Source organism: Tachyglossus aculeatus, chromosome 1 (assembly GCF_015852505.1).
Source record: "Tachyglossus aculeatus isolate mTacAcu1 chromosome 1, mTacAcu1.pri, whole genome shotgun sequence".
Taxonomy (NCBI): domain Eukaryota; kingdom Metazoa; phylum Chordata; class Mammalia; order Monotremata; family Tachyglossidae; genus Tachyglossus; species Tachyglossus aculeatus.
This window is the reverse complement of record NC_052066.1, coordinates 127,661,719-127,676,672: the sequence shown is the minus strand read 5'-3', so window position 1 is coordinate 127,676,672 and position 14,954 is coordinate 127,661,719. Positions and strand designations below refer to the sequence as shown.

At 41.7% G+C, this 14,954-nt stretch overlaps 1 pseudogene; it reads left to right on the top strand.

Annotated features, from left to right (window-relative positions):
- The window catches only part of LOC119927254, a 69,082-nt pseudogene that overhangs the window by 37,231 nt on the left and 16,897 nt on the right, over nt 1-14,954 (top strand).

Sequence of the window (14,954 nt, the reverse complement as noted above, 5' to 3'; positions counted from 1 at the left end):
GAAATCATGCAGGTAATCATCGGACACAGCAGGTTTTCAATAGCTCTGTAAAATAGTGAACATTATTGCTTCAGGCAAGGTGGCAGGGGTAGTCACTTTCAATAATTCACGTTTAATAACCAAATGCGAGAAAAGAATCATGCTATGCCCTAGATCCAAAATTTTCTGACATAAGATATCATCTGCCCTCTTTAAAATATTTTGGAAAATTGTCAAAGTCCAGTTTAAAGGAATGTTTTGGGATATTTGTTATCTTTTTGAAATCCAAAATTCAAAGATAACTTGAACAGGACATGTGATGTATACTTTTTAATAAAATATTTTATTACATTTAATAAAATAAATTAAACTTTAATATTATTAAAAATGATATTTAATTTTGCATCTTAAGGAGTTGAGATTGTTAGAAACATTTACTGCATAAATACTTCAAGTTTTAGTTTTAAAAAATCTACCTTTGAACATGAAGAGGATCTATGCATAACATAGGCTATAATACTTGGCTTTCAAAAACTAGTATAGATCAGTAGTTTCTGCTGTAGACTGTATTTAAATATAAAAAATGAATCATTTAAAATTTTAGTTTTTATGTTGTTTTTTCAAAAATATCACAATGCATTGTAACATTAAATTGTATTGTACAGCTTGCATTCTAACAGAAGACTGTAAATTCCTTGAAGGTGGGATCATATATACCAGTCAATCAGTAGTATTTATTTAACACTTACCCTGCGCAGAGGACTGTTCTACGTACTTGGGAGTATGACATGATACCTGCCCAGAAAAAGTGTACAATCTAGCAGGAAAAACTGATGTTAGATTATATTGGAGGTACAAGAAACAAGATCATTTAAATGCACATAAGTGCTGTGGGGTGAATATTTTAGTGCTTAGGGTATAGAACTAAGAGTAAAGGAGATGCACAAGAGGGGGAAAATAGGGTGGACACCCAAGAGATTAGTCAGGGAAAAGATGTGATTTAAGTAGGGCTTTGAAAATGGAAAGAGTGGTAGTCTGTCAGATACGAAGATGGAGGGAGTTCCAAGCAGGAGGGAATGGTGTGAGCAAGGTGGTGGTGACAAGATAGATAAGATCAGGAAACAGTGAATAGATTGGTATTAGAGGAGCAGAATGTTTGGGCTGGTTTGTAGTAAAAGATGAGTGAGTATAAGTAGTGGGGAGAGTGCTGTCTACCAATTTCAATTGTTCTCTCTCAAGGACTTAGTACATAGTGTTATGCACACAGTAGGTATTCAAAATAATACTATTGATTGCATGCATTCTATGTTTTCCTTCAAAGTCAGTAACAAAAAAATTGGCATTACCTAAAATGTCCCCCCAAATTTATATTATTGCTTCAAATTTCGTCATCTACTTCCACCTAAATCTCACCCTATGAAGTCTGACTCTACTTGATCATTGTTATCACTTGCGTGGAAGGATAGAAATATTTCATTTATCTGCTCAAAGAGACTTGTAGTGTTAATATTAAACACAAGTACGTGAATGTGGAGAGGGGAGAGAGTGAAGGAAAACTTCTGAGTTTTCCAATTCTCCTACAGATTGCAATTTAAATTTTCCTTGATGGACACAGAATCTAAACCTGTTAATTGAGGAGTTACTGGGCTGCCCTGATACATCAGGGAGTTGAAGTTGAAAGTAGTCAAAGCAGTCCATCAAGATAGCAGTAGATTTATCCCATCTCCCCAAGTATTCAGAAGGTAGGTCTAGAACTAGTGTACTATGTGAAACAGCTAGGTATTTAGGTTCAAAAGACAGTTATTGTTGCCACTGCCCTCGGAATAATTAATGGGGCCCACTATTTATTCATTCAATCATATTTATTGAGTGCTTACTGTGTGCAGAGCACTGTACTAAGTGCTTGGGAACTACAAGTTGGCAACATATAGAGACAGTCCCTACCCAACAACGGGCTCATTGTCTAGAAGGGGGAGACAGACAACAAAACAAAACATGTAGACAGGTGTTAAGACAACATCAACCTCTTCTCTCTTCTCAGCTTGGTTCTGCCAAGCTCCCAGAAGCCTTCAGTAATTAATAATAATGATAATAATAATAATGGCATTTGTTAAGCACTTACTATGTGCAAAGCACTGTTCTAAGCACTGGGGGGGATACAAGGTGATTAAGTTGTCCCATGTGGGGCTCACAGTCTTAATCCCCATTTTACAGATGAGGTAACTGAGGCTCAGAGAAGTTAAGTGACTTGCCCAAGGTCACACAACAGACATGTGGTGGGGTCAGGATTCGAACCCATGACCGCTGACTCCAAAGCCCGGGATCTTTCCACTGAGCCACACTGCTTCTCTATGTAGAAGAGAGTATAGGTTTGAAAATGTATGCTAGGAAAAGGGGAGATGTTATGTGCAGGCACTGCTGCCTGATAAGAAGAGTATGGCGCATAGAGTCCGGAGACCTTCTACTGCCGCACTGCTGTGTGACCTCAGGAATCTCACTTAACCGCTCTGTGCCTCAGTTTCTTCAACTGTAAAATTTGAACACCTGGTACTTGCCAGTCTTACCTCATGAACTATGAGTCCCATTGTGGGTCAGAAACTATCTGAAATTATTATCTTGTAAGTATTCTGGTGTTATACAAATGCAATAATTAAATTAAAACTTGACCCAGACCCCATAACTGCACTCTCATAAACATACAGGAACTTTAATCAAGTTGGGTGGAAGGATAGAAATGTTTCATTTCTCTGCTCAAAGAGACTTGTAGTGCTAATATGTCACACAAGTATGTGAATGTGTGAATTGGGAGAGGGGAGAGAGTGAAGGAATACTGAATTAGAATCTGTGCAATGTTGGATGGTTTTCAATATGTTTGAATTTGGCAAGGTAGGGAGCTGAACCCTGAAATCACTGAATCAGGGTACTGCCCACTGAGTTCAGTTAATATAGACAGACCATGAGGCTCTTACATCTTGTGCATCTTAAGCTTTTGGATCTCAAATTAATAATGTTTTTAAAAAACACAATCTGATATTTTGCTTTCCTCAATATACTGTGGAGGAAAAAAACAGAAGCAACCTTTAATGGAGTAAGGAATATGTGCATTCATCCCTCTTCCCAACCCCACAGCCCATATGTACATATTTGTAATCTATTTATTTATATTAATGTCTGTCTCCCCATTAAACTGTAAACTTGTTGTGGGCAGGGAATATGTCTGTTGTATTATTATATAATATCCTCCCCAGAACTTAGTACAGTGCTCTGCACACTTTAAGTGCTCAATAAATATGATTGACTGATTGACTGTTAATTGCATTGTTGCCTTCAAAACATATGGAGGAATTATATAAGCAAGTCCTTTTTGCAACATAGGAACTTCTAATTAATTTACATAGCAGTTTTCAGTCTTTCCAGTTCTCTTTGGGTGTGCAGTTAGTCACCTCAGGGACTGACTTTCTTCCAGAACTAGAAATAAAGAGGTTGCCCCAGAGGAAACTCCTAATAATCTCTCTCACTATTTCTTTTTTTTTCACAAATATCGCAGTAGAAAAGGCATACAATCATCCAAGCACTTGTGGGGTGGAGGAGCACTCTTACAATCTTCCAGGGTTCCAAATTTCTTTCATAATCTTTGAAGAGATTTCCCTGAACTGTGAAAAAGATCTACAAGATCATTGTAGATGGAACCACCACCATCCTTTCTGTCCTACAAACCCATAAACCTGGTGCTATCCTTGACTCCTCTCTGTCATTCAACCAACATATTCAATCCATCAATAAATCCTGTTGGTCCCACAGTTACATTATAGCTAAAATTCACCTTTTCCTCTCCATCCAAACTGCTAGCACATTAATAATATCACTCATCCTATCCTGCCTGGATTACTGTATCAGCCTCCTTGCTGACTTCTCAGCCTCCTGTCTCTCCCCACTCCAGTCCATACTTTACTCTGCTGCGTAGAGCATTTTTCTACAAGAACATTCAGGACATGTCACCTTGCTCCTCAAAAAACTCCAGTGGTTGCCCATCCACCTACCTCAGCATCAAACAAAAAGTCCTCTCCATTGGTTTTAAAGCACTAAACCACCTCGTCCCCTCCTACCTCACCTTTGTTCTCTCTACATCCCAGTCCAAACACTCAGATCCTCTAATGTTACCCTTCTCACTGTGCATCAACCTCACCTATTTCTCTACTGACCCCTAGCCTATGCCCTGCATCTGGCCTGGAACTCCCTCCCTCCTTAAATCTGACAATTACTCTCCCCAAACTTCAAAGCCTTATTGAAGGCACATCTCTTCCAAAAGGCCTTCCCAGACTAAGCCCCATTTTTCCTCCCTTCCCACTCCCTGACCTGTTCCCTTTGATCTTACCCCCTCCCAGCCCCACAGCACTTATGTACATATCCGCAATTTTATTTATTTGTATTGATGTCTGTCTATATTGATATATGATTAATTCATTTAGTCATATTTATTGAGTGCTTACTGTGTGCAAAGCACTGTACAAAGCGCTTGGGAAGTACAAGTCGGCAATATATAGAGATGGCCCCTACCCAACAACAGGCTCTCATTGTGGGCAGGGAATGTGTCTGTTTATTGTTATATTTTACTCTCCGAAGGACTTAGTGCAGTGCTCTACACACAGGTAACTGCATTGTTGCCTTCAAAACCTATGGAGGAATTATATAAGCAAGTCCTTTTTGCAACATAGGAACTTCTAATTAATTTACATAGCAGTTTTCAGTCTTTCCAGTTCTCTTTGTGTGTGCAGTTAGTCACCTCAGGGACTGACTTTCTTCCAGAACTAGAAATAAAGAGTTTGCCCCAGTGGAAACTCCTAATAATCTCTCTCACTATTTCCTTTTTTTTCCCAAATATCGCAGTAGAAAAGGCATACAATCTACACACACTCCCTTGGTGACCTCATTCGCTCCCACGGCTTCAACTATCATCTTTACACTGATGACACCCAGATCTACATCTCTGCCCCTGCTCTCTCCCCCTCTCTCCAGCCTCACATCTCCTCCTGCCTTCAGGACATCTCCATCTGGATGTCTGCCCGCCACCTAAAAATCAACATATCCAAGACTGAACTCCTTGTCTTCCCTCCCAAACCCTGCCCTCTCCCTGACTTTCCCATCTCTGTTGACGACACTACCATCCTTCCCGTCTCACCCGTCTTTCCCGTCTCACAAGCCCGCAACCTTGGTGTCATCCTCGACTCCGCTCTCTCGTTCACCCCTCACATCCAAGCCGTCACCAAAACCTGCCGATCTCAGCTCCGCAACATTGCCAAGATCCGCCCTTTCCTATCCATCCACATGAGCTACCCTTCTCATTCAAGCTCTCATCCTATCCGGTCTGGACTACTGCATCAGCCTTCTCTCTGATCTCCCATCCTCGTGTCTCTCCCCACTTCAATCCATACTTCATGCTGCTGCCTGGATTGTCTTTGTCCAGAAACGCTCTGGGAATGTTACTCCCCTCCTCAAAAATCTCCAGTGGCTACCAATCAATCTGCGCATCAGGCAGAAACTCCTCACCCTGGGCTTGAAGCCTCTCCATCACCTCGCCCCCTCCTACCTCACCTCCCTTCTCTCCTTCTACAGCCCACCCCACACCCTCCACTCCTCTGCCGCTAATCTCCTCACCGTACCTCGCTCTCGCCTGTCCCGCCATCGACCCCGGCCCACGTCATCCCCCGGGCCTGGAATGCCCTTCCTCTGCCCATCTGCCAAGCTAGCTCTCTTTCTCCCTTCAAAGCCCTACTGAGAGCTCACCTCCTCCAGGAGGCCTTCCCAGACTGAGCCCCTTCCTTCCTCTGCCCCTCGTCCCCCCCTCCATTCTCCCCATCTTACCTCCTTCCCTTCCCCACAGCACCTGTATATATGTATATATGTTTGTATATATTTGTTACTCTATTTATTTATTTATTTATTTTACTAGTACATATCTATTTATTTTATTTTGTTGGTATGTTTGGTTTTGTTCTCTGTCTCCCCCTTTTAGACTGTGAGCCCACTGTTGGGTAGGGACTGTCTCTATACGTTGCCAACTTGTACTTCCCAAGCGCTTAGTACAGTGCTCTGCACACAGTAAGTGCTCAATAAATACAATTGATGATGATGATGATGAAGTAAGGGCTCAGTAAATATTATTGAAACAATGAATGATTGATTAGAAAGAAATTTTATTTTCCAATCTCAAAATTGTGATTTCTGTGTTATTTTGGTGCATGTCCTTTTACTACGCAGTATATTTAAATTTCTCATAATATTAGGAGTTCCTTTGTGATTAATTCTCATCGGCAATATTTTCTCCCCTCATTTTCATTCATTCGATATTTACTAGAGAAGCAGCATGGCTCAGTGGAAAGAGCATGGGCTTTGGAGTCAGAGTTCGTGGGTTCAAATCCCTACTCCACCAATTGTCAGCTTTGTGACTTTCGGCAAGTCATTTAACTTCTCTGTGCCTCAGTTCCCTCATCTATAAAATGGGGATTAAGAATGTGAGCCCCCGTGGGATAACCTGATCACCTTGTAACCTCCCCAGCGCTTAGAACAGTGTTTTGCACACAGTAAGCGCTTAATAAATGCCATTATTATTATTGTTATTATTGAGCCTTTACTGTGTGCAGAGCACTGTACTAATTTTCTTTTCCACATCACCTTTGCCCTGAAGAGTTTCAACTAATTTCACTGTTAACCCCACTACCCAGATTTTTACTGGTATTTGTTAAGCCAGGTACTGGAACAGATACAAGATAATCAGATTGAACGTAGTCCATGATCCATTTTACAGATGAGTAAACTAAGGCACCAAGAAGTTAAGTGACTTGCCCAAGGTTGTACGGCAGACAAGTGGAGGAGCTAGGATTAGAACCCAGGTCCTTCTGACTCCCAGGTGCATAATCTAGCCACTATGCCTCATTGCTCCTCATAGTCTCTTTATCCTAACATACACTCCATTATTCCTTACAGCCCTTAATAATCTCCCAGATGGATTATTTTAGCAAGGTTTTACTGACTCACTTTCCTCCAGCTCTCCCCTCTTATTTCATACAGCTAAAAATATCATCTTCCTAAAATGATGTATTCTACCATTTTTAACTTGTGTATTTGTCAATTTATGTCTACTGTCTCTCTCCCTTACAATATTGATAGCTCCTCAGGGTCTGGAACAGTTTCTTTAGTTGCTTTAGTTTGTCCCCCAGGCTTCTAGTATAAATGGTCTATACATAGCAGGTGCTCAATAAATACTATTGATCGGGCATGCTGCATAACTTCCCTTCACAAAATTTCCAATGACTGCTCTTGGCTTCTAGTAAAAAACTAAAACCTCTGAATGTCAGCTTCATGCTTAATGTTCTTTAGTCCTCTCAAGCAGACTTTGGCCACATCCCTACAGTTCATGGCATTTTTGCCTGGAATGTTCTTCTTCTATCAGCATTATCAACCGATAACCCTCCCATTCCCCCAAAACATCCACAATCATTCCCTGAATAAACTCTTCAATGTCTGGATGACCTGTGGCATTGGAACTAGAGCCACATTTGATGTTTACCAGCTGGGTGAGCTCTTCATCTCATGGAGACAATCAATCAATCAATCAATCGTATTTATTGAGCGCTTACTATGTGCAGAGCACTGTACTAAGCGCTTGGGAAGTACAAATTGGCAACACATAGAGACAGTCCCTACCCAACAGTGGGCTCACAGTCTAAAAGGGGGAGACAGAGAACAGAACCAAACATACCAACAAAATAAAATAGGATAGAAATGTACAAGTAAAATAAATAAACAAATAAATAGAGTAATAAATATGTACAACCATATATACAGGTGCTATGGGGAAGGGAAGGAGGTAAGATGGGGGGATGGAGAGGGGGACGAGGGGGAGAGGAAGGAAGGGGCTCAGTCTGGGAAGGCCTCCTGGAGGAGGTGAGCTCTCAGCAGGGCCTTGAAGAGAGGAAGAGAGCTAGCTTGGCGGAGGGGCAGAGGGAGGGCATTCCAGGCCTGGGGGATGACGTGGGCCGGGGGTCGACGGCGGGACAGGCGAGAACGAGGTACAGTGAGGAGATTAGCGGTGGAGGAGCGGAGGTTGCGGGCTGGGCAGTAGAAGGAGAGAAGGGAGGTGAGGTAGGAGGGGGCGAGGTGATGGAGAGCCTTGAAGCCCAGGGTGAGGAGTTTCTGCCTGATGCGCAGATTGATTGGTAGCCACTGGAGATTTTTGAGGAGGGGAGTAATATGCCCAGAGCGTTTCTGGACAAAGATAATCCGGGCAGCAGCATGAAGTATGGGCAGCAGCATGAAGTATGAAGACAAGAACAACATACAGAAACCTTATTATAATAAGCTCAGTTCTGACATAGTTCATGTTTTCAGTATGCAATTCAATTAGGAGGCAAATAGTGAGTTAGGAAATGTTCTTCCAACAACGTGAGTTGGTTTGGGATTGGACTGCAGCACTATAAAAGAAGCGACCTACACTTGTAGCTGTGTGTGGTGTTAAAAGGGTGAGTACTTCAGTGCAAGGTTTCCTTAAAACAAGTGTCTGCAAGAACTCCTGTGTTGTAGGAGAATCAAATTTACTAGAAAAACACCATCACAACTGAGGATGATTACTGAATCAAAAGCGGGGGAAATTTGCATTTAATTTTTTTTTTTGAATTTGCTATTCATCATTCATTCAATCGTATGTATTGAGTGCTTACTGTGTGTGGAGCACTGTACCAAGTGCTTGGGACAGTAAACTATAATAATAAACAGACACATTCCCTGCCTACAACAAGCTTATAGTCTAGTCTGTTATGCACTTACTATGTGCCAGGTACTGTACTAAGTGCTTGGGTAGCTACAACATAAATGGGTTGGACACAGTCCCTCTGTACCACATGGGGGGGTTCACAGTCTTAATCCCATTTTACAGACTAGAGATCTGAGGTATCAAAAAGTTAAGTGACTTGTCCAAGGTCACAAAGCAGACAAGTGGTGGTACCAGGATTAGAACCCACGTCCTTCTGATTCCCAGGCCCAATGTCTACCACTAGGTCTTGCTGCTTCCCATTCATTTTTTTGAATGAACTGTCACTACTGCTCTGAGAAGTACAATAAGCAGTGTGGGGAAGCAGCGTGGGGAAGCAGTGTGGCTAGGTGGAAAGAGCATGGGCTTTGGAGTCAGAGGTCATGGGTTCAAATCCCGGCTCCACCAACTGTCAGCTGTGTGACTCTGGGCATGTCACTTAACTCCTCTGTGCCTCAGTTACCTCATCTGTAAAATGGGGATTAAAACTGTGAGCCCCCTGTGGGACAACTTGATCACCTTGTAACCTCCCCAGTGCTTAGAACAGTGCTTTGCACATATTAAGCGCTTAACAAATACCATTATTATTATTATAATAGAATGACACCACACAAAACACACAAACTTTTATGCAGCACATTAGGTCAGGCTATCTGATTAAGGCTTCCAGAGCACATTCCTGTACACCTCAGGGAGTTAACGGAGATAAAATTCAGAAGGCTTTTAAAAGTATCCTCAAGAATCATTGGAAAAATTGCTAAATGAATGTGGTATTTGGAAAGATCTTGGCCAAGAATTACTACACAAGAGAAGGAGCATGCCGTAGTGAAAAGAGTTCTGCTTATTGCTTGCTGGATGATCTTGGGCAAGTCACTTAACTTCTCACAATTCATAGCTTAATGGATAGAGCACAGACCTGGGAGTCAGAAGGTCGTGGGTTCGAATTCTGGCTCCGTCACGTGTCAGCTGTGTGACCTTGGGCAAGTCACTTTACTTCTCTGTGCCTAAGTCACCTCATCTGTAAAATGGGGGTTGAGACTGTGAGCCCCACTTGGGACAGTGACTGTGTCCAACCCAATTTGTTTGTATCTACTCCAGTGCTTTGCACATAGTAAGTGCTTAACAAATACCATAATCATTATTGTTATTAATAATAATAATAGGCAAAAGAGAGGCAAAACAATAATCAGGCAAAAGAGAGAATAATATTGTTATTATTAATAATAATAATGATTTTCCATTTCACAGATGATAAAAGTGAATACCAGAGAAATTGACTGCCTGAAGTCACACAGTAAGCAAGTGGCAGAGCCAAGATGAGAAGGCAGGTCCTCTGTTTTCCAGGTGTGTGCAGTTTCTTTGGACTAAATTGCTCTCAGTGACAGCAAATATTCCTTTTAGAAGAACTCATATCATACTAGAAGTCATACACTTGCTCACTATTAACTCCAATAAATTACAGTCTTATAGAAGCAGAAGAATAATTACTAACCCCCCCCCCAAAAAAAAAAAAAAAACAACAACTCTGGTATCTTTAGGCCAACTGAAACAGGATGCAGGGTCCAGAAAAGATCATGATATAGGACATGGTGATACTGCTGGTTGGGATAGATCTGGATTCTAATGCATGATGGCTTCAGGGTTTGGCACTTACATAGGAAGCAGTGGTAACCAGAAGTTGGTGAGATTGATGCCAGAGTGGGAAATTTCAGGCCAATATGGCCTAGACAGTCTGTAGGAATAATAATGGTGTATGTCTCTTCATCAGTCCTACTGTGATTTTGCTTTCTGGTGAGAGTCTTTGCATCTTGAGTTATAGCATCCTGGTGATAAAGGGAGAGATGACAGATGAGAGAGACAGATTTACAGAACTACTTATTTGGAGTGAGCAGTAACCTCAATGCTGACTATTACTGCCCCAATACAGCGGTATTGCCCTGACTCTAGTTATTCTGCTGCCAACTGCTTTTCTTGGCTCCAGTTTATCCTGACCCCTGGCATAAGCCCTTCCTGATTAGCCTAGAGGGTCTGTGAAGCCACTGACATGTACTTTACTGCTGCACCAGGAAACTTCCAATCATCCCAACTTTCCTGTGCACACTTAGCCTGCTCCACTTAGCCTGGATTGGACTGTCTTTCAGACGTCAGCCCACTTCAAAAGATTATGTAGCTAATTCCATATAATGTATGTGGGCAGGTAATCAAGGATCAGTAGTGGAGAAACTATGCTAAAATTCATGGTTTCTCTAGGCTTTCCCAAACCTCAAGGAAATCATAAAGGCATTTGGTTCCTAATAAGAACATTGCAAGGGAGAAAAAGCTACATTCAGATTATTTTAATTACAGATGCTTCAGTAGCTTTACATTGTCAGTAGTCACACCAGCTTATTTAAATGACACAAACCTCCTTGGGTATTTGCTCACACTATGGGAAAGCAAGAAATCAGAACTGCACAGAGCAAAAACATGTAGACAAAATCTCTTCCAAGTTCTGCTTGACTAGTCAATTGAGTGAACTTTTCTTAGGTTCCTCCTTGCCAGACTGACTTTGTCTTGTCTTATGACGTCAAGTCTTCTTCAACACATAGTGATGCCATGCACATAGATCCGAGAACACCCCACCTCCACCAGCAATCATTCTGGTAGTGTATCCATAGAGCTTTCTTGGTAAAAATACACAAGTGGTTTACCATTGCCTCCTTCCATGCAGTAAACTTGAGTCTTCACCCTTGATTCTCTCCCATGCTGCTGCTGTCCCCGCACAGGTGAGTTTTGACTTGTAGCATGTTGCCTTCCACTTGCTAGCCACTGCCCACGCTATGAATGGAATGGAGATGCCTCTGCCTGATTTTCCCTCCTGTAGTTGAGACTGGTAGAGAGCGTCCAGATTGACCACCTTCTAGCAAATACAAGTCTCCTAGAGGATTCTAGGAATGGTATTTTGGTATGACTTCTGAAAAGGCCTGAGTATTTTCAGTCAGGTTTTATCAACATGTGTGCCATTAAAAACTAACTTGAGACATTGCATGGTTTGTAAGTTTCTTATACAAAGCATCTGAAAATTAAACTCAAGACTACAGTTTATAAACCTTCTTCAGTGAACCCACTCAAAATACACAGACTTCAATCTTAAGTGCTCAAATAATTCAGGCAAAAGAGAACTGTTTTTGAATTTTCCAGCCAATATCTTTAACCATCACATTTATCTTACTTTGCAACTAAGGGTAGTGAAATGTATTTTGGTCAGAATAATAACTTGGAAAAACTACAAACCTGTGTTTCATATTTCCTCAGATATCTAGGTAATTAGAGCAAAATAGCTTTTTTGCTTTTCTCAAATGGATGAATGATTTTGAATTTAGAAATATGACCTATGGAAAAAATATATACAAAAAATGAAGGAAACTAAAGAATCAAACACATAGATGAGAAAAAATCATCCCAAAAGGCTCATAGTATAGCCACCCCAGACTAAATAGTAAATGATGAACTGATAAGGGAGACAAAACTTGAAAGAGCATGTTATAATCCTCTCCTCTAATTATCTCTCCTCAGCCCCCTCCAAACTGGATTCTGCCCCCTTCATTCCACAGAAACCACTCTCTTAAAGCTCATCAATGATTTATTGTTGCCAAAAAGAATGGCCTCTATGCCATCCTAATCCTCCTCAACCTCTAAGCTGCCTTCAACACTGTGGACCCTGCCCTGCTCTTGGAAATATTATCAAAACTTGGCTTCACTGAGGATTGTCCTCTCCTGGTTCTCCTCCTATCAGTCTAGCCACTCTTTCTTAGTCTCTTCTGCAGCCTCTTCCTCTGTCTACCATCTCTAACCTTGAGAGTCCCTCAAGGCTCAGGTCTGGTTTCCCTTCTATTCTCCATCTACCTAAACCTACTCCCTTGACTCCCATAGTTTTCAATCATATGTATTGAGTTCTCAATGTGTTCAGAGCACTGTACCTAGTGCCTAGGAGAGTACAATATAACAGAGTTGGTAGACATAGTCCATGCCCACAATGAGCATACAGTTTAGAGGAGGAGACAGACATTAATAAAAATAAACACATTAAATTATGGCTCTGTATGTAAGTTCTATGGGGCCAAGGGAGAAGTGAATAACGGGCGTAAATTCCAAGTTCTAGGGTGACACAAAAGAGAGTGGGAGAAGAAGGAAGGAGGGCTAAGTTAGGGAAGGCCTCAGAGTATATGGGTTTTTAATAAGTCTTTGAAGGTGGGGACAGTGACTGTCTGTCAGATATGAATAGGAAAGTTGTTCCAGGACAGAGTCAAGATTTGTGCAGGCAATTAGTGGTGAGGTAGACAGTACTGAACTACAGTGAGTAGATTGGGATAGAGAAGCAAAGTGTGTGGGCTGGCTTGTAGTAGGACAGTAGTGAGGTGAGGTAGGAGTGGGAAAGGTGATTAAGTGTTTTAAAGACTGTGGTAAGGAGTTTCTGTTGATGTAGAGGTGGGTAGGAACTGCTGTTGATTCTTGAGGAGTGGGGAAACATGGACTGAATGTTTTTTCAGAAAAATGATTTGGGCAGCAAAGTGAAGTAAGGACTGGAGTGGGGAGAGACAGAATGCAAGGAGGTCAGCAAGAAGGCTGAATCAGTCAGTAATAAAGGCAATATAGGAAAGGTAGTTGGATCAGTGGAGTACAGTTTGGATGAAGAGGAAAGGGTGGATTTGAGTGATGTTGTCAAGGTTGAACTGACAGGATTTGGTGAGAGATTTAATATGTAAATTGAATAATAGATGAGTCGAGGATCACACCAAGGGCTTGTGAGGCAGGGAAGACAGTGGTAGAGTCTATAGTGATGGGAAAGTCAAGGAAAGGACATAGCTTGTGTGAGAATATGAGTTCTGTTTTGGACATTTTAAGTTTGAAGTGTCAGTATGATATCCCAGTAAAGATGTCCTGAAAGTAGGATGAAGTATGAGATTGAAGGGAAGGAAAGAGATGAGTGGAAGAAATGTAGATTTGGGTAGTTAAAGCCACGGGAACAAATATGTTTTCCAAGGCATGGGTGTAGATGTAGAATATAAAGGGACCCAGAACTGAGCCTTGAGAAATTACCCACTGTGAGGGGGTGGGACAAAGAGGAGAAGCCTGTGAAAGAGATGGAAAATGAGTGGGCAGAGATATTGGAGGAGAACCAGCAGAGGACAGAGTCAGGGAAGGCCAAGTTGGATCATATTTCCAGGAAAAGAGGTTGGTTGACAGTGTCTGAGACACTGAGAAGTTGAGGAGGAATAGCATGGTGTAGACACCATTGGATTTGGCAATGGAGATCATTGCTCACTTTTAATAGAGCAGTTTTGGTAGAGGGAAGGTGATTCCCAAACCTATATCTCCACCCTGATCTCTTTCCTTCTCTCCAGTTTCATATTTGCTCCTACCTACAGGACATTTCTATTTGGATGTCCTGCCAACACTTCAAATTTAACATGATCAAAACAGTACTTCTCATCTTCCCAATTATACCCTGTCCGCCCCACAACTTTCCCAGCACTGTCGACAGAAACCCCATCCTCCCTGTCTCGCAAGCCCATAACCTTGACATCATCCTCAAAGCATCTCTCTCTCATTCAGCCAACATATTCAATCTGTCACCAATCCTGTCAGTTCCACCTTCACAACACTGGTAAAATCTGTCCTTTCCTCTCCATCCAAGCTGCTACAATGCTGATCCAGGCACTTATCCTCTGCTGCATTCATCATTACATGTGCCTCCCTGTCTCCTGTCTCTCTCCACTCCAGCCCATATTTCACTCTGCTGACAGATTATTTTTATAAAAATACTCAGTCCACATCTCCCAACTCCTCAAGAACCTCCAATGGTTGCCCATTTGCATTCACATCCAACAGAAACTTCTCACCATCAGTTCTAAAGCATTATAATCATCTTGCCTCAATAATTTCCTACTAATTTTCTACTAATTAACCCTGCCCTTAGGTTTAACTCCTCTAGCACCAGCTTCCTAACTGTGCCCTGGTTTCTTTTATCTTGCCATTTTCTTTTATTTTTCCCATATCCTCCCCTTCACCTGGAACTCCTTCTCTCTCCGTATTTGCCAAAACATCATTCTCCGCACCTTTAAAGCCTTAGTAAAGTCACATCTCCTCAAAGAGGCCTTCCCCAATTAAGCCCTCTTTTCCACTACTC